The sequence below is a fragment of the Linepithema humile genome, chromosome 2 (genome assembly GCF_040581485.1).
Source record: "Linepithema humile isolate Giens D197 chromosome 2, Lhum_UNIL_v1.0, whole genome shotgun sequence".
NCBI classification, from domain to species: Eukaryota; Metazoa; Arthropoda; class Insecta; order Hymenoptera; family Formicidae; genus Linepithema; species Linepithema humile.
In genome coordinates this window covers 5644897-5666329 of record NC_090129.1, presented here as the reverse complement: position 1 = coordinate 5666329, position 21433 = coordinate 5644897, and the positions used below count along the sequence as shown (strand labels likewise).

The window sequence follows — 21433 nt, the reverse complement described above, 5'->3', positions numbered from 1 at the left end:
TGGCATCATATAATTGCAGCGTATTTTATCGCAGGATGCATCAATCCGTACGTACAGAATGCAAAGAGAGATGTAGAGCCGATAAGTAAGACATACTTAAGGAAAAATGTATAAATGCTTCTTTCAAGTTAGCTTAAACGGCGACTGGCTTTTTGTCTGTGTGTCGAGAAAGATTACGAAGCATGCAACTCACAAACGGTGACTCGGTAACAAGGAGCCCCCTTGTATGCACCATACGAGTCGCGGTGGAGTACGTCTCAATCACTCGTTCACAAGCATCACATGGTCCGGGGAGAATGTTCTTCTAACCATACATTCCGCAAACTGTGCTATTAGCGAAATATTCCTTTATAACGTTCTTTTCATTTGTGCGAAATGAGATTGATTATATCTCAACCGTAATATTACAGCAGATAAAAATTACTTGAAGAAAATGTCAGCGCTAAAAGAATGTTACAATTTCCAATAATAAATTAATAAATTACAACGTAGCTTAAATATGAGGCCTCAACATATGATTATGATGAATAAATCATAACAGTGATTGTTTATAAATTATTCATGAGTGTCGCTTACAGAAATATCTCATTACTTGCTTCATTTTTGTTTGTCTACTTGTTTAATTTACTTTGCTTATGATAATATATAATATAATTAGAATGATTATATTCGCGTTATTTATAAAGATATATCGTATCTTAACTGTCAACTGTTTTTTTAATTTAATATTTGCTTGAAAAATGATAGAATATGGAATTTACGCGTTTTATTTCATATAAAAACAACGTCTGAATATTCTGATATAATAACACAATAATTTCTATATTAATTTTATCTTTTTAAAATTCTATCTTTCTATATTCTTAAATTTACGTCAAAATCCTCTGTAAAGATTTAGCTTTTATACATCTAAACTTACAATCCATTTATTATACTTGTACGTTTATATTATTCTATTATTACATTTCATATTAATATTTAATTTATATACAAATTTGAGTATTTTTTCTCGTGAAAGTTTTAAAATAGAATTATCGTCGATAGGGAATTTTCGGATATTAGTGTTTTGATGAAACGGTATGGATTGAATATTTAGCGATCGAAACCAGTTGAAATTCTATATAGGCACTTGAGCGAATACCTAGCTCTAAGTACATCCGTACCGAAGCAATCTTCCAAAGTAGACACTTGCTGGCCCACCATATCCTATCGGCGCTTTCTCATGGACTCGGTTATATCCCGCGGGTCCATTTACTTCGAGACGTCTACAAGCACTCAGCGCACGTTTTGCGGTAGCCATTTGGTTATATCGCTGTGTATGCCACCCATTTAAAATTTATCAACAATATTGGCTATGCATTAATGAGTCGTATACGCTGTCGAGTGTTTATTCAAGTTTTTTTCGACGTATTAATTGACTTGTGTACAGTATAGATGAATAGAATTTACCGCATCTGATAGAAGAACTTGCGATTTATAAAATTGTTATAATAGATAAGTATAAAAGCTTAGATAGACTTTGACCACTTTAAATATTCAGATTTTTTATAAATATAGTTCGTATTTTTACTTTTATAAAGGAATTTTCTTAAAATAACAGAAACAGATAGATACTTTGCCATTTTAGACGTTTGATAATAATCAATACACCTCCGAGATATAATATTACGTTGTTGAAAGTTCTTACGTGGATTATTTTCGGATGAATCGTTTAATATTGATTATTAAATTCTAGAAAAAAAATTATATATTATTTATCTAAATAAAAAGATATTTATTTCTCTAATATGATTAAAATATTTCTTATAATTGAAATATTATTTGTAGAAATAATTTTTTATAATAGCATATATTTATTGCTCTTTTGAGAATTATCAAATAGACTATTTATTCATAAAAAGTTAGCAAACAGTTTATATTGAAACAGATATTTGTGTATTCGATATTTCAATTCGAAATGTGTCTTTTATTGTCAGACTTTTACTGTCATTTTTAAATGCTGCTATTGCATGTCAGAGAGTCGTATCGTTCACTAGCTGCTATATATCACGTTGATTATTACAGGTCCGGTGATATCGTTCTTTAATTGTCACAAATGCGCTGTCCGAGAAAAATATGAGATGCAGTATATTTTATAATATTGCACAAACATTGCATATAGCAATTGCACATTTCAACAGATCAAAATACATATCTTTTACTTTCCCTCGATATTTTTCTCATACTCATTCGACACAAATTTATTTGTCTTCTACACGGTCTTGGAGAAAGTCGCAATTGTTTCGTCAATAAATAAAATTCACGTGATGGCAAACTTTAGAGACTTTATTATATGTTCAAGGTATCGACATGTTTGAACTGTCGCGTATAATTTAGGGCAGTAATTTTTTTTTATAAAGTTTAATTTTTTTCTAATATATTTTTGCATTGGATTTTCAACGCGCCGATAGAGTTGCCCGAACCTCGATCTTTGAGTTGAAGGATCGGAGTCACAGTGATTCAGCTGTTTCTTGCCCCTACGATCGGTTGACGCTTACCAAACCGGTCCTGCAACGGGTACTGGACCATCAGTGAGGAATGGTAAGAGGAGAAGGAAGGATCTTCGAACTTTGCCTGACGTCACCGTCGAGGTCAATGTCATCTCTTCGAATCAGTGCAAGAACTCGCATAACCGCTCGCGCGATAACGACCGAGTTTCTTTTAAAGTTTAACAACCTGTAAGTCTTAGAAAGAATTTAAATTCATTAACAATTAATTATTAATTAATTCATAATTTTTTTCAATAAGCTGAGACTGTTAGACAAATCACATAAACTTACGTAAGTCAATTTCAGACTTGTCGACGCGCAATCCCGATAAAGCTTCTTGCTTTTAATTTTATGGTCCTTGCGCCCTGACAAGTTTTTTGATTTGAGAATGATCATATCGAAAAGTTCATTGTCCTACTTTCAACCCTCTCCGTGATACTGCGCCTCCCTGATTCACTCCCACCCCTGGACTCTGATTCTCCCCGAAGCGAAGCGGGATAACGGGAGGAAAAGAGCGAGAGAAACTACCTCCACGATCAATACGGTAATGACGCTCGCGCCAGGATGTTACTATGCTAAGCGTTTCGCTGTTTTATGCTCGCGATTATGCTGCGTCCTCGGTTCTCGGACTCTTTGAACTCGAATCACGATAGGTCATTCTTTATCAGACTCGTTTTCTTCTATCTTCTTTCATTTCTTATGCAGCAATGCCACTCTGCTGATCTTGCAAAATCAAATTTGCTGATATATATCTCGAATCAAGTTGTTATTAATGAATCTAGTTAGTATGTTAATTATTAAGATAGAATATGATTATATACAAATTATAGATTTTGTATGCCACAAAACGCGGATTTCTTTTTATAATTATCAGAATGCATATATCTCATAGTTTTAACAATTATTGGTCACGATGTGAATAATTATATTTCATAAAAGAAATCTCTCAGAAAGTAATCAAAAGTGCTATATTGACTTCGGTGACTTGCTCACGAGAAGTGTCACCTCCTTTTCTCTACGAGGATTTGCGCCACACGTATCACGAGCAAAATAATGTCGATCGAGTTTCATCCCCGGAAAATTGGTCCGGTAAAAGAGTGCTACCTGATCAACATCCACGATGAGCTGACGCTAAGCCCTCCGAAGTCAGTGCCCGACAGCCGTAAGTTCGCGGGTGCTTCAATAGCGTACGATAAAGCGTTTCCTTTCTGTGAGCAATGAGGCGAAAAATTGCTGACCTCCTCTTGTCCTCCGCTCCCTCGTCGACTAGTTGGTCGAAGTTACCTACGTCGTTTCAACCCCTCATACGATTTTCCAATACCTCGTTTACTATCATTCTCATTACCATCCCTCACAAAAGCGATTTTTTTTTGTTATGAATCCTCCGCTCGATGACACGATACATCGTCCAGTAAAGTGAAACATTGTTTTGTATGCTATTCAATTGTTATAGATGAATATAGGGCATCACTGCTATCGTAAAATGATTAGCGCTCTTTGAATTCGTTTACTAGATAAAGATCCAGATGGTAAATTCTGAATGGCAATATATGTATCTAGACATAGAACAGAAAAACATCAAGTTCTGTGAGAAGGTATTTAGAAATTATGGTCAAATTTTTTACTACTTACATACAAGATTATTTGCACTATTTTTTAAATAACGGTATCATTTATCATGAACGATATTTTTCGCGATGAAGTGATCTATTATTTCAATTAAAAGCGTAGAGAGAATAAGTTGTAAAAATCAGCGTTATGTAAAAAATTTGTTTATAACTTTAATAGCTTTTATAATTTCGCACGAATCTCAATTTTGATTTCTCTTCTTTCGCGAAATACAGGATAGATACAGGTATTCATTGTAGATATCCTCTCGTAATTGTCCGCGTCGGAGAAGGTCACGGTCGTGAGAAACAAAGTCAAAGTAGTTCGGAATACCGTAGCGGGTTGCCGATTAATTTTCCGGTGGCTCTCGCGTTTATCGTCGACGCTGGCGAGCAGTGCCGACAGAGGGAGGGGGTTTTCTCTTCAGGAGCGTAGAGGACGACGAGGGTGATTAGCAGAGTCCGCATGCGCCGTCTCTCGGGCGTCTCGCAGCAGCGACGGCAGCAGCTAGCGGCAGCTAAGACCAGGGGCGACCCAAACCCCCCTTTACGCGAGCGAGGGGGGAGGGGATGGTCGAGGAAGGGACCGTCGCGGGGGGACGAAGAGGGGTGGTGGCGCAAGGGGAGGAGGAAGCAAATTAATACGGGCGAGCAAGAGGGTCCAGCTAACGAACGAACCGACGCCAAGTCTAGTGCCGACCAGCGCCGCGACGCCTCGCAATCTCCTCTCTCCCTGTCTCATCTCTTCTGTACCGCCGTCTTTCGTATCCAACAACAGGGCTGTCGTTTGACGAGCACGACTCGTCTGAATCGTATCTCGACACTCCGGTAATAACGCAGCCGATTGGATCGGCTTCAGGGTGAGACGCGTCACGTACAAGTGAGCAGTGTGCGAGCTCGCGAGTCGATGGACCAATCGCCTCGCTCTCGGAGGCCATCCGCGTCGTCTCGCTCGACGCGATCCTTTCGCGGCGACGGTAAAGTGGTGAAGGTACCTTCGCGATGACACCTTCGTCGTGACAGTGAAGGATGGGATTCTTTTTCGTCTTTGTTTCATACCGCGGCCGGCTGTATGAAAGTGCACGTACGTATCGTGCAGGGAGTAACGGTTTTCCCGCCGCATTCGTTGATGATTCTAACGGCGATCTTCTTTCGCATTCAAATATCGCTCTGTCGAGGATGCGACGGAATGCATTTCTTGAAAATAGGTTTTCAGAAATACACCGGTGAACGCGTCGTGTATCATGAGACTGTTCATTTTTATGACAACGGCTCTCCGGTTGATCTGCAGTTATTTTACACATTGTATGCAAAAATTAATCATATAATTATTCACGTTGTGTGTTATTAATTGCGTTGTACATTTATAGACCAGAAATGTTTTTCTTGACAATAAATACTTATTGATTTTAAAATATTATCAATTATTGAAGTATTTAAAATTTTATGTGAAACACGCGAGTACACAATCAAAGAAAATAGCGACGAAGAGAGCGTTTAGCACGGTGTTAATTAGTCTTCACTTCGATAGCGTGATTAAATGTGGGCTGCCCTTTCTAGCGACTTGACTCCGCCCAGAGCGATGCATTTTTTTTTCCGTGCACCGCCATTTTACCATTTTATGCCTCCCAAGATTGCAATCCAGGCTAATTTATGTGTGCTCAGACGAAGACTCTTATCGCGAGCAATAAGAATAATACGATAATTACCGGTTACGTAGCCGAAAATAATTAAACGCTGTGAACACGACGCCGATGCAATATCCATTTACACGTTTGTTGTTATCTTTACAATTTATTCCTGAATATTTAGCTGCGCGCGTACATTTATTGATTGCTTATTTTGTTTGGTTTACATCAGTCGCGAACGTTATATTTCGTTACGTTGCATTTTGTTTTGCATCATATTTTACGTGTTTAAACATCATCCGCTACCGACATCTATAAATTTCAATTCCTGTGATCCTATTCCGCTATGTTTGTATGATGTAGCCCTATTAAACTGTTCATAAATTACAAATGAATGATATTAATTGAGGCATACGTTCTTTTATGAGACTAATAGCGTAAATACCTGTTCCGCATATTTGTATTGCGAAATCCGCATTAGAAATAAATTAGCATCGGTCAATAAAGCTTGTAAATTATTATCGTACTGTGTTATCGCATTCCTGCTTGCAAAAACTGACAAAAATCTAAAATTGTATTTATTTATCATGAAATTAAATGCACTAGGAGCACTAGATTGTCGATGTAACAATTGGTGAATATTATCAATATTTTTAAATGCAGGCACTATAATCCATCGTCTATTTCTCGCTGTAGTTCTACAATGTTTAAAGGAGTTCGCAAAAATAAGCAGCGCTTATTCTGGCGATATCTCACGAACGGTATCGGAGCTCTTATTAAGATCCAAGGTCTTCGTGCCGCGGAGACGACGCACCGTCCCCGTAGTCTCATTTTAATTAAACGAAATTCCACGTGCAACAAAGGGCGGCAAGCCAGCCGGATAATTCGAAAGAGCAGATACGTGCTTCCTGGTTGGTCGAGTTTATAGACGCGGGTAGTGGCGGTCGGCGCCGAAGGAGGAGGACGGGTAACGAAAGCGGTCTTTCTCTAGGGTTTCTCCTGAGGTAACTAGACGCTGAAGGAAGGGAGACGCTGTTTGAAAGAGAGAGACAGAGAGAAAGAGAGAAGGATAGGAAGAGTGAGAGAGAAAGAGATAAAGGTAGAGTGCGAGAAAGAGCGAGAGGAAAGAAAGGGGAGAAGAAGAATGAAAGCGAGACGAGAGGGACAGGAGTGAGGGAGAGAGGCTGGAGTGGGATCGATAAAGGGAGTGTCGGCATGAGAATAGGATAGAAGAAACGCGCCAGGGTGACTCTCGCCACCCCAAAAGACGATCTTAAGCGGGTCAATGCTGCCAAAAAATCGACCGCGTGAAAGATTTCGGGGTTAAAACTCAGCGGCAGACATCGGGCTGAATTAGTTTCGAAAAGATTGTTATGGCTTGATTGTGCGTACCTCTTACGGTTGCACTTATCAACGTTGGTTAACAGTTGTTAACTTGTTTTTTTATCTTTCTTTAATTATAGTTCTAAAAAGGGATCAGTTGAAATGGAGTTACGACTAAAACTATCGATATTAGGAACAATCAATCTTTAATCGTTTAGAAAGATTAATTATTTAAAACGACAAAGATTATTGAATAGTTATTAAGTTAATTAGAATTTGAAAGCTTATTATAGTTGCTTACCGCCGTACTTTTGCCGTCTATTTATAGATCGAATGCTTTAAACGGTATTCAAGATTCAATCGATAATCTGCGAATTTCTCGTACAATCTGTTTATTACAATGATTATTCAGTTCACAGAACAACGACACGAGATGAGATGAAATAAACCGAGAAGGTTTTGCCGTGAGACACAACATCGCGCCGCATTCCATATTTTTATCTGATCTAACGCGATGATTATTTCAGATCTCGCATTAGATCGGTAACGGCGGTTGTTCCATAATTATTGCCGTACGTCGCGCGATTATTGCTGTCGCATATTATTGCACCATCGCCGGTACAGTTAGTGCCGCCTATTCGCCATTAACTACCCCACCATTTGTTAATGTCACGCGGATAAATTTATCGTAGTTTAGTGCGAGGCGTATACTTTCCGCGATATGCACTTCCTAATGCCCGTCCTATCCTCCGTCCTAATGGACGGTCGCTGCATATCGGCGGTCAAGACGAGTTGCTGGTCAGTGCGGCGACATTGAGACTTCCCGCAGAGTGACATTGACTAATTGATGCCTGTGGGTGTGACTTTTTATAATGTAATAATTGCGGGGGAAACCTTCTTCATTTCTACAATGATAATAGTTTAGTTTTCAAATATATATATAGGGATTGTCTTCGTAAACGAAAAAAATTACGAATGAGTTTCGCCTCGATAAGACAAGCCAAAATTTGTTTTAAGGTGAGATCGAATTATTGCGACGTGACGGAAAGTTCACGATATTCGAAGTTATATGAAACAGGGGTATCAGCGAGGGATGGGATAATCCTTGCAGGCGGATTATTCGGGATTCTCCTTGGCTTCGGAGTAAAAAGAAACGGGGCCGACGAAGCCCGCCACTTTCTCGCAGAAGCCTCCGCCCTTCTGCCAACTTCTCCTGATATATTGTTCCCTCATCCCTTTTTCTTCCGCTGTTTTACCCTCCTCGCAATACTCAGTCAACGCACGCTGTAGTATACGCGAGCGACGGCGAAGCAATTCCTTCAGTCGCATATTAAAAGTTTATGTTAACCCGTAGATGTGCTACGAACCAAGCCTTTGGATTATATTGTCTTATGCGGCAAAAATTCATGAAATGTTGTTTCGTAATTTTAATTTTATATATTCTTCCATTTATTAATCCGTTAAATTTATAGATGAGCATTTAAATGCATTGTGAATTATAATTTCTAGTTAAAATATTAATTTTTGTATTTAAATAAATAACAAAATTAAAAATGGAAGAACTAAATTTTGAACAATGATAAATAATAAAATTGAAAAAAAAATTACATAAAAAAAATATGACAAAAAATTGAAAAAGTTGTATAATATTATTAAATAAATTAAATGTATAGTGTTTTGTCATAAAGAATGTGTGCAGGATCGAATGGTTCGTGGCTGGAGAATTTACAGACGTATCTGGTTATAATGTCATGCAGCAATTCCGAAATAATATTCAACCACCCTGTTTTGCGACACTCCCTCTTTTATCAAGAATATTCCTCATCTATCAACAGCTTTCTTTCCCTTCTCGCTCTTTCTCGCGACGCACGCTTTTCCGGGCAAGATTTATGAAATGGTACTTTGTACGGTTCCATTTTAGCATACGCCTCGATTTACTCTCTCGGGGTAAGGCTGGGTTCCGGCGTCATCTTATTCCGAAAGTTTCGCGGAATAGCTATAGTGTCGGTAATGCCTCTACAGGATGCCTCAAAAGTCTGACATTTGGATATAAAGATATTGTATTTAAAAAATTTTTTTTTTAGATTTTTTATTTTGCTTTAAGTTATGCAGAAGAGAATTCAATAGTTTTGCAATGTGATTAATTTAATATTATACTACAAATATTATATTAGGTATGTTGGGTGTATGTTTTATCTAAGATTGTTTTCTCGTTTCACAGTGCAACATCTTTACGATAAGATAAAAATTATAAGCGTTATTGCGTTTTGTATAAGTGCTTTTATATAATGCATAATATACGTTAATGCACATCGGCTTGAAATATATTTATTGACGAAAAGCGTCTACCGATAGTAGTATACGGTAGCACGCATGTCTGAAGAGCTACGTGGCGGTTGGTTGAGAAAGAAGGAACCTTTTATCGAGGGATTTCCGTGTGTGAGCGTGTAGGAACGCCAGGAACGCAGCCACGTATCAGAGAATTCCACGAGTCAGATTTAAGGCGCGTTAGCAGCGCACCCTCTTGCCACTCCCACATCCACCCCCGAAGTCACATCCATCAAGTCGGAATCTTGATTTCCAAATCTACCATCTTGCGACTGGTTGGCTCTCTCGGCTCGTACGGCCGCTTTTCCTTCTTCCAAACAGTTTGGTTCACGCGACTTCTTGTTCGCGATTTGCCAGAAGACTGTATCATGCATTATTTGTGAATTGCTATACTTTGCATAACTGTTTAACATACACTTAAAGGAAAAGAAGTGATTTCTTTTAAAAGAATTTTTTTATATAAAAATCATTTCTTAATGTTTTCAAATGTTTTCTTCTATGTCCAATAATATTGCGAAGATGTATTGGTAAAAAATATCTTGTACAATTCTTTAGTTTTTCTTTTTTATGAACATTTTCTTATCTAGATTTTGCAATTAGAACTTCAATTGTATTATGGCTATTATGCAATGATGTGAACATGATTAGACTTCCTTTCTCTGTTAGGTGAGCAAGACTAATACGCATGACGTCAATATCCTGTTTATTTTTCCACAAGACTCATGCTTTCGAGGACTCGTAGATTTCTTCTTGGCGAAGTGTCTTGCTTTGAATGGACTCGAAGGAGGGGCGCGTGAGACTCGAGTCTGAGAGAATAAGACGCTTATTTATCATTGGCCCGCCGGTAGCCACGGGTAATTAAAGCCGCTCCCCGTCTTGTGACCTAGATATTAATTAGGCATTCGCGGACGTCGTTTACCGGCAGGCCACCTCGAAGTGCTGCCTGCTGTAATAAAGTCGTTTCACTGTCATTAATCGTCTTGCGTACACGCGCCGTTACAACTCGGAGAAAGAAACGCATGTATAGTAAGTACATTATGCGCGAGGCAGGGTGATAAAACAGCTGCATCCGCACATTGCAGTTTGTTCGTGTATTTTTATCTCATTTGTTTTTTTTCCTTCTTTCTTTCTTTCGAGAAGAACGGATAACGGAGTGAAGTGACAATTTCATCGATGAAGCGAATTTATTAACAAAGCAAACAAAAAAATCCTATTTAAATAATTTGTATATAATATGTAATATGATTATTAATGGAATAATTAATTTTTGACTAATTCTAAGTAAAAGGCAAATTTGTAGATAAAGTCAGTGTGCTAATTTATTATTACTTGCCTTTTAAAGGACAGTAAGTTTCTTGGAAAAAATTTGTATCAATATATTTGTAATATTTGAGACAATTGTTATACTTTCCCATTTTATTTATTTAATAAGTAAATTCCGCAAAAAGAATAAATAATTGCGTAACTATTTCATTCAATTTGTGTTACTTCACACGTGCTTTAAATTTTGAAAAGTAACATAAACATATTTAATACTGACTTTGTATTACTCTGTTAATTACAAACACACACGTACCATAGATAAAATAAGTTTTGCCAAACCGGAATTAGAAGATGCAGCAGTGATTCACATGCGTGACTAAAACTTAACTCTACGTGGAATCGAGGTGTTTTGACACATTTCGCAGGTGGGTCGCTCGAGTCCTCGGTATAGTCGAAGCTCAACGCCAAGAATAGATCAAAGTCGATACGTCATGACCAAATTGCTGGTCACAGATGTGCACGCATAATCTCCGTTTGTTTATATTTATTGCTTCGCGGTAGACTTACCGCCGCCTCTCGGTTTAATGATAGAAAGACGTGGAAACGGAACATTCGTCATAGTGGCAACGTTTGTACAAGGAGGCCACTCAACGTGAAGCAAACCATATTGTCATTTCTCAAAACGCGGTTATGCAGACTATCCACCGTATATTTCGTGTCACGAGATAATGGATTTAGTCCAAGTAGACACATGTCTTTGCGACGAAAGCTGCATTCTAATTTGAACTTGTCCGAATTCTTGGTGCAAAACACATCTTACGAATAGTTTCGGTAAATATATATTTCTACAGAGAAAGTGAGCGCGCGTGAATATTTATTCAGGAGGTAACCGTAATATACTTCTCGGAAACATTCCAACAGTTAGTCTTGCTTATTTACGATATTTCAAGAGTTCAAATATAGCTTTTATAAATTTTTTCTTTGCAAAGATAAAATTTAAAACTTTTTAATTTCAGCCTATAAGATATATTTCCCTTTTATTTATTTTATTTTACATATGTGTGAGTTGAAAATGTTGTTGCAAGTGTTCATTTTTGTTAATAAAACTGCATCTCTAAATATATTCGGTTGACCGTATTTCAGAAATGTTAAATTTATAGTCACCATTATTCATGAAATTCTCGCGGCAGAGGTTACTAGAGAGAAAGAATTTATTCGAACGAGGCGCCGAGATACAAAATTAAAATATGGCTATGGCGTAGAAAAGCCGGAAGACAAACCGTGGAAATAATTAGTCGTGCCCATCACCGTGGGCTATATATCGTTTCTTCCATCTCTTAACGAGCGACCCGGGCGAACGGATCGTTCTGGCTGACTGTGCGTATTCTTTTTCTTTTCTCATGCGCGCAGCCACGCGGTTTTAAGCTAAATAGGACGGAAGCCTTCTTCATCCGAGAGGCCATATAATTTTTTATGCAAAGTCGAGCCACCGTTCCATTCCGAAAACTGTAATTTGTAGCGGTTTATGAAGTAGGCGAATGCCGATGCGCCGCCCGATTCGGTGCACCCGCAGTCATGTCTATGCACAACGGTTGCGCAAGGTGGCTCCAACCGAGGTGATAATTACCACGTCAAAATCTTTTTATGGGGGTTCCCTAATTGTAAACAACGAGCAGCTAACGAATGATCCGCTATCTCTTAGATAGAAGATAACAGGGATAGATTTATCATTTTGATGGTCTGCCAGGACCAGCGTGCTTCTCCGACCTAAGTCGCTGGCTGCATCGCGTGTGCGTATATATGCGCGATTGATGTTGATGGTATATTATTTCCAGGGATCGGCATTAATATTCTTGTAAGGAAAGTTACAATAGATGTAATGAAAGTGCTTGGGGTTGAAACAGTTTAAATACTTACGTATATAATTTCGCGCGCATAATGATATATACGAATTCACGAGTGTGATAATTATTAATTAGGTGCGAATATCATTATGCATCTCTTTCATTGAATGCGTTTTATTGAAGGAAGCGTAAACTTCTCGAAGTAAATATATGTATGCTGCAATATTGTTACGACAAGGTAGCTACTACAGTCTTGCACAGCTTTCATTAAAGTGTGGCGAATGAGCCTGTTTGACGCCGAGCCGCCGATTAAATGGTAAATTAAGCGGAGAATCAGCGAAGTCGGTTTCACCGCTTGGCATCGAGTCGTAATTTATCACGCGCGACTGCAGCCTCTTCGACATAAAATGCATCTTCGGATATTCGCGCGCGCCCAGGCTTGAAAATGTTAATTGTCATATCTGTAAGTGGTACATGCTCGCGTATGTGCAGTGCATATGCGTCTTTATGTTCATCCGTAAGTCGTAGCGCGACCATCTGCCGCGCGATATCTTCTACGATGTACTGACATCCACAAGCCAGTTGTTTTTTTTTTGCATATAGTCGATCGCAATTTAGCTTTTACTCGGTTATTTTGATTATTGCGAAGCTGTTAGGTACCGAGAGAATACGCATACAGCATCCGTGGTTCTCGCCCGTCGTGCTCGTTTGTAATAATCATATTTTCAAAATATATAGATAACTATTGCATGTTGCAAGAAATTGAGATAATATGCATGATACATTGCTATGCCGCGTCCATTTAACTTTTTCGCGTTTCAACGCAGATGTAATTTTAGACACTCGTGCTTAAATCCCCGCTGCTGCTTTCAAAAGATAAATTAATATTTTCCTGCTTTCAATTTTGTTCTTCAGCAAAAATAGGTAGTCTTTGAATGTCTGATAATTTTATTATTATACGAGAAGAGAGTTGTAAAATTTTTGCACACACATGAAATTTTGCATCCAAAAATTAAATGTATATACATATTACCTCTTGATTATCACTACAATTACTCCACTGGGCTTGATTACCTAAAATTCTGTAATTGAGTTTGCTGATGTATTGAAATTTCGTTATAGGTACTGGATTATCCATATAGGTATATGTATTAGCCGGGCACTTAATTAGATTTTATTACGATGAAAATTGCATTTCATCGATGTTCGCTGTAATAAAGTTTTATTATGGCACATAAGTGTATGTATATACAGGGTGTTCTAGAAATATCACATTTTTCCTAATTCACAATTCCATAATTTAAACTAAAATTTCAAATTATTTTTGAAATTTCTAATTAAATTTTTTTGCCGGAAATATTACTGAATCTAAACTGAACCGTCGTAAAATTTCAAGTTGAACTACTGCTGAACTGAACTGCAAAGTGCTATTGCAAAATTTTAAACGTGAAATATTTTATCAATCAACTTAAGTTTAATTTTATTAGACTGTTAGTTATTTTATCGCAACTTGATAAATCACTAAATTCGTAATATTTTTATGTTAGACATATTCCAAGCACAATATTTTTATGTGCAGTGTAGATACAATGCGTAAATTTATTCTTAGCCATAATGACCGATGCGTTTTTCGCTTTGCATTCGCGCGCTGAACAGACAGGGTGCGACGCGACGTCTCACAAACAGCATACTGAAGAGTAAAACAGGGACAGAGGAAGAGAGGGCGGGCAGGAAAGAGAGAGGAATATGACAAGTGATGGAGATCGTGTAGGAAACATCTTTCGATAGGAATCGAGTGCTAACGAAGCCGATAGGGTAGGCTCTTGCTTCTTCCTGGGACAGGACAATAACCGGTATATGTGCGTCTGTCCGTTCGTCTGTCCGTCCGTCGACCGGTGCGTTGTCCAATAGGACGCGCCTGCTGTCGGTACGGCGAGCAGGTGCGACCGTGACTTGCCTTCTCCTGTGTGCGTTCCTTGTATGTATAATTACGTCTGCACGTACATACGCAATATGTACATACGCGTTACGTGTGCTAGCTTCGTCTAGTACATCCCTTTACGCCTCATGCATATATGAACGTGTTCATATAGCGATAGGTATCGGCGTATGTACATGGATATACGGGGTGATTACCTTAGAATCATTCCGAGATATATTCCAATATTGTGATGAATTTACGAAACTAATCTGTTAATATTTCAATTAAAATTCCAAATAAACGAATTGATATAAACAATATAATAAATCTAAATTTGCATATATGATTGCCTACACAAGTTGTCGGCATCTTCTCAGCAGTTTAGATTCTCTCTTTCGCAATCAATATTTGTCTTTTCTTGATCAGATTAATGACACTTTTAATTGAGGAAAATTAACTATAATATAATAATAAACGTATGTATTTGCGTTTGGATCTTGTAATAGAGATTATTGAAATACATATATCATTCATAGATGATATGTGAATGCGATTCCTTGGGTGACATTTGGTGAATTTAAATACGTGCCTTCAGCGAAAATATCGTGTCAATGAATGATACATATATAAATATATATATATTTTTTTTCAAAAATTATTTGATCCGATAATTATCTTAGCAAAAAGTATTTAATAAAATATGTCTACGTATGTGCCAATTGTAAAATTAATAGGTACAATTAATGTATAATTTAATATTTTTATATTGCTGTGACATTTTTTGATTATAAATAACATTTATTCGTATGCTAAATTCTTCAGATAAATTAGACCTATATTTATTCTTTGAAATCAGACTGTTACGATATATCGCGGACGCGAATAGTTCCTTATGACATGATAATGCATAGGTATTTCATGAGATATTGCCTTCTATATTACTCCATGTCTAATTAAAGTCCGCGCAACCTACGCGAATTTGCAATGCGGGAGCGGACGTGAAACCGATTGTTTTACAATACTTGTAATAAACGTTCTCGCCCCCACACATCCCGCATGTCGTGCCGGGGATCGACCGCCCTTTCATCCGTGTACCGTGAATTATTCAGGAAATTCACGGCGATCTTTATTTCACACACAACGAACAACAATGGTTCCTATCGGAGTCGCGCATTGTACGCGCCGCGGTAATGCCGCTTATCTTCCTTAATTCATTAACGTATCTGTACTTCTCTATTACCCTACTCTACGCCTCCATTAGTGCGTATATCCACCTCAGTCGTTACAACGCATTTACAAGGCGGGGACATATAGGGTTAATATTATGCAACGACCGGTACGCGTCTCTGTCACGTACGTTCATGCACACGGCGCACTAATTCTCACACTAATTCTCACACTAATTTAGTCATGATCCGGATATGCATTCGCATGCATCAAACTACGCACGCTTGACGGCACGTACACATGTATATCCAGGTGAACTGATACATGAGTGCGTCCATACCGTATACGCACACTTCTCGTACATGACTAAACACGCGTATATTGCAGGCAAGCCTACATATGAAGGATTCGGATCACACCGTTTCCTATGAACACGTATGCGTTTATACAAGCGTATCTCATTGGTATGTAGAGTCTCGATTATTTCCCTCATTAACGGGGGTATAAAACGAGCGTTAATTATACCGACGTTTAGAGGAAATGCAGCCCGCAAATTACACTCTAATTATCTATTATACGCTACTATAACGCAAGCGAGTTACGTTTGAAGATATTGCAATATACCTGTTCGAACAAATTGTTCACTGATAAATTGATTGTCGCATGATATTCCATAATGGTCAATGGTTAAATGATTAATGCCGCTGCGAGCTTTCATAGCAGTAACTATGTCTGATGGAAACATACGTGCATAACAATGCCAATTATATTCTCGTTAGCGATTTATTCGCGCTAGGGTATTGTCTACAAACGAATAAAAGAAGTCAATACGATAAACCTTAGAATACACTTTGACATGAAATTATATATTTTTTAAATATTACATTGCTGCGTTATGTATCGCGTGAAATCGTGTGATATATATTTAACGATTGAAATAAAATTCAAGGCAGTACGCGTCTACTTTTCGAGTATTTTGAGAAGATAATTCTGAAGACTAATACACTTGAATAATAAAATAAGTAGCATTTTTCTTTAACTTATAAGTAGTATTTTCTCTATTTCTAATGTATGTCATTAATCTGAAACGAAGACATTATTTTCGTCATGTGACATATCTCGTGGTTTATTACACATGCACGTATAGGTGCATTGATAAATCCGCATGTTTAAGGGGAGAGAGATGCATCGGTTGCGATATTGTCTTCCGATTACATCGGACAATGGATCCATTTCCGGAAGTAGAGCGGAAATTGTGCCTCGTAGTGTAGGTGGGAGACAATATGCGCACAGATGCGGTCAGTGTACACCACTGTCTTTGAGGGGGCGTAATTTTGGATGCCGCAGACGTCACCAAGATGGAAACCGGAAATTAGATGATCCGGTGCACCGCGATTGTTACCGCTGCAACGATGTCGCGGACGTTAATTCGTTTGAGATCGCAATTACGCTTCAACAGAATGCGTTTACATTTGAACAAAGTAAATTGCGATAAATTTTATCATTATTACATATATGATGCATATTTCATGGTTGATTAATTTTGAAATTTTATATTAATACATTCTATATACTACACTTTTTGTGTGTATATATATATATATATATATATATATATATATATATATATATGTGTGTGTGTGTATTATATATTTTTATCACTTTTTATGCAGATAGACGCATACAATCAAAATTCTACAATATAAACGTACATCAGTTGCTAACATTATTTCCGTTTAAGCGCGCGCGCCGATGCAAGATCAGTTGCAACAGATAAATTCGAGATTCTGTCGCAATAGTGTCAAGTCATTACGTGCATTTTTCGTCGCCATCTCTTGTGTATACAGGCAATAGCGCCGGCATTGGACAGTCTAATGGCAGTGCAAATAGTTTCTATTGAATCAACGGATCTTACGCGGCTATTTTGCTTAGAATTTCCTGCGTGCTTTTGTATCTTGCGCTCGAAGGCGCCTCGTAAGCGCAAATTTCCTGGCCGCTATTTGCCATTCCATTAAAGGCGACGAAGGCGTGTCTTCTTCTTTCGCCATGAAACTGTCTACCTGTTTCTCTGCGTGCATCAAGCGAAGGAGGAAAAGGGAAAAAAGAAGTTGCTGTATATGAGAGCTCATGAGACGGATAATGCTATCGTTCGCTTTGGAATATAAATAATGAAAAGGACCGAAGAAGCCGATAAAAGTTTGTGACAAGATATTATAAAATTTTTTTCTCCACAATCAGAGACGTCAATGGCGCAATGTGGCTGAAAGTAATTGATACACGGATTTGTTGAGTTCTGCAGATTTCTAATACAGACATGTTACAATCGATTTCTTAACCATTCTAATTTAAAATTTAATTCCATCGATAATTCTATATCATTATTCTCGTTCTATTTCATGTCGTTAAATATACGTACGCATTAACCATGTCAGACGGTACAGCGCAATAGACATATCCTACTCCGCCCACGCAATCTACAATTTAACCTTTAGCCATAATTTGCAATAACATATAACTGCTGTTATCCTCGCGAGCGCAACCTAAGTTTGCGCGCGTTTAACCGAGATTGGCGAAATTTCGCCAGTGGGTACTCCGTTGCCGGCGCTTTGCGGTTTTGAAAGCGCGCACTGAGAGCGCGCAGTTCATTATGAGATCTCTCTCTCTCTCTCTCTCTCTCTCTCTCTCTCTCTCTCTCTCTCTCTCTCTCTCTCTCTCTCTCTCTCTCTCTCTCTCTCTCTCTCTCTCTCTCTCTCTCTCTCTCTCTCTCTCTCTCTCTCTCTCTCTCTCTCTCTCTCTCTCTCTCTCTCTCTCTCTCTCTTTCTCTGCCTCTCTCTCTCTCGTCTCAGAGCAGTTCACAATCAGACCAGCTGCGTAGCTATTTTAATCGGCGCGCCGTCTAATAATCGGTTGTTCCTTAAGTTCTTTTTTCGCAAAGTCACTCGCCCTTCTCCTTCTGGACGCTAGGTGCATCGCATGCAACCGGGAAATTACCTTGAGCACACAGCTTACTAATTGCAACGGCATTTCAACGTCAAAGCACGGGAAATATGTAAAACACATTGAATGCAAACGAACGCGGATACTTGATATCGTCAATAATTCGCGTAATCACTTACAGGCAGACAGTTTAGTCTGTCATTACGGATTTAATGTGGCGTGAATACGTAATGAATAGTACCGCGCAAGCTCTTATTTTTAGCCCGGATGCTGCTCCATAAGTTGTTTTTATCACCGCCTCTTTTTTCCTCCAGTGTCATCGATCACGGTTCTGCAACTTACTCTTCATCTTATACTGTTAATCGCGTCTAAAGTTTTATATATTTTTTTTCTTCTCTAACGTCGTTCATAGTGCGGTACACAATTAACGTCATTATTTGCGTCATAATCGTATATCAGGAATTTTTTTCTTTTCTAAGGAGTGGTTATGCTGTTTATTTCCAATTTTCTACAATAGCATATGCAGGTGCAATTTCTGAGTGCTGCTTCTAATCGTCACTATCAGTTAAGAGAGAAGCGTTATCAATAGTTTTATGAATAAACTTTGGTTGTGAATAATTACACAAGCCTTTGACGACGTCTAATAGGATAATTTTCTCAAAACAGGTCAAGAAAGTCTTTTGTAAGAAATCACCGGCATCCTGCATTTCTCAAGGTTCCTGCGTTCATAACGGTGGTCATTTCATTCTACGCTAACGTTGTCAATCTTTTACTCAATCTATGCCTTAAAAATGAAATTTTAGCGGTGAATTAAACGTATCATTTATTTTAAAGTGCATCAGAAAAGTTTTAATAATTTATCTACTTTTTCGTTTTGGCGCATAACGATACAATGATATTGTTGCGTAAAAACATAAATCATGCACGTTATTAAAGTAATGAAAAGAGTATAAATACCTGCGATAAATAAATTGTTGAATTAGTCGGCTATTATTGACGTTACAAAGCGGTCTGAAGTTGAATTGTTGGGAATAACTTTGACACAAAATAGTGCTGGTCACGATATGACTTATCTCTAGCGAGAATCGATTAACCTTGAGAAAGATATTTCAGTCTTATTGCTGGAAAATATCAGCAATTTTTCTCGTTGCCAAAATCCCAATTAATTCACGGGCATTGGTGAATGCTTTCATCGCAGTCTGTACATTAAGCTTTGCGTAATTATTGATTGCTTAGTGGCATACGAGGGTCCAATAAATGCTGCCGTCTCCCACACACCTGTGCCGCGCTCCACCATCCCGCGCTCACGTTCGCTTATATCTGCCTGCACACGAATTGTCGCCGAAATACGGGCTTATATGTGCAAATTCGCTGGTCCACAACCAGACAGAGCGAGCCATCCCGATCGTTATTCGGATTTAATTGGTCGGCCCGTACTGTTGCAACGTTACTAGCTATCTAGGATAAGATAAAAAAAAAAGGGAAACCAGGAAGGAAGATAAAATTTAGAAGAGGAGAAAAAAGAAGTGAGCGAGAGAGAAATGGCGCGAAGAGAAAAATGTAGCCGTTGCTACTAGTTTTTATCATCGGTCAGTCGATACGCCAGTCGAATTGCCTTCAGCCGGTTTTGGTATCGTTATCGCGCAGGAGATCTCGGCGGTTAGGCTAGCAGCATTAATGAAATTTACTTCCTAAGAGAAAATTATAGCCGCGCCGTCGCCGTCGTCATCGTCTCGCTAAACAAGCGAGCGAGACGGAGAGGGAGGAGTGCACGATACGGCGTGTGCGATAAAGAGTGGCGAGCATAGAGAGAGAACGCAATAATTTCCACCCAATTACCGACGATCCTAACGGTTTGTTTGCTCACCCAAGACCCACCCGACTTACGTTATAATCATCCCAGGATAATTGATATCCAATTTCGTCTCGTGCGCCTCGATGTGCTCGGGCATACCCCTTCGGCGTATTCCGAGGTCGGCTAACTTTGCGCTCTTGTAGATATAGGCGTGATCTAGACCTGATATCGGTCGTAATAAAGTCGATTTTTAGCTGCATGTGTGCGAAAATATGCAAAACTTGTCTCGAAGTGTGAATCAGCCGCTCGTTATCTGTGTACTATGACAACAAAGATCGTAATTATTACGGTAATTATTACGGATATAAACTATAGATTGTTTTGCTTGTGGGGATTGTCTTTTCGGCTAGACAAATATTTGCGACAGTATCGAAAAGCTCGACTGTTCTTGATGCGTTCCGATTAAGCACTTTAACAAGGTAAGTTGGATAATAACGCGGGGCGATGAAGTGCAAACAGCGGTAATGTACGTACGATGTAAGTATATGTTTATGATATGCACTTCGTATTCACTTTATCTTCGGCATGTGGGTTGCTTTGTTGTCGTGCAACTTGGTTGGTAAAACCGGTTATATTCTCATTCAATGCATTGAGAACTTTATATATGATTAATTCTACTGCGATGGGGGTCGCATTTCGAGCACAGTTGCATATTAATTACTGCAAATGTTACAATTATTTACTTAAGATTATTATACGGATACAGTTATCGAATCGAAATATATATACTCTTGTTAGCTTATTGCTTTTGTCGTTATCAATTTTATGCTTTAATGTTACATAAAAAGGAAAGAACACGCAATTTTCTGTAAGTCTTCTGTAAAATTTCATTGAACGGTGCGCTTTGATTCAATCAGAATAAGCTCTCAAATATATATTACGATATGTATTTAGCGCATTTCGTATTCTCGCATAGAAAAAAAATTTTTTTATCATAAATTGATTTGTGGATTATAGACATTTGTGATTTATAATGCAATTTACGTTAAATAGAGAGCAGAAGAGAAAGATCCAAAATAATCGATTTATTGC

At 38.2% G+C, this 21433-nt stretch overlaps 1 protein-coding gene and 1 long non-coding RNA gene across 2 annotated transcripts in view; both read left to right on the top strand.

Moving 5' to 3' along the window:
* MESR6 (misexpression suppressor of ras 6) overlaps positions 1-21433 on the top strand; it is a 528133-nt gene that overhangs the window by 102825 nt on the left and 403875 nt on the right. The window lies entirely within an intron of this gene.
* LOC136997990 (uncharacterized) overlaps positions 4772-21433 on the top strand; it is a 51715-nt gene continuing 35053 nt past the window's right edge. The window contains exon 1 of the long non-coding RNA XR_010888566.1: positions 4772-5219. This is a non-coding gene — a long non-coding RNA (uncharacterized lncRNA). The remainder of the gene's footprint in view (positions 5220-21433) is intronic.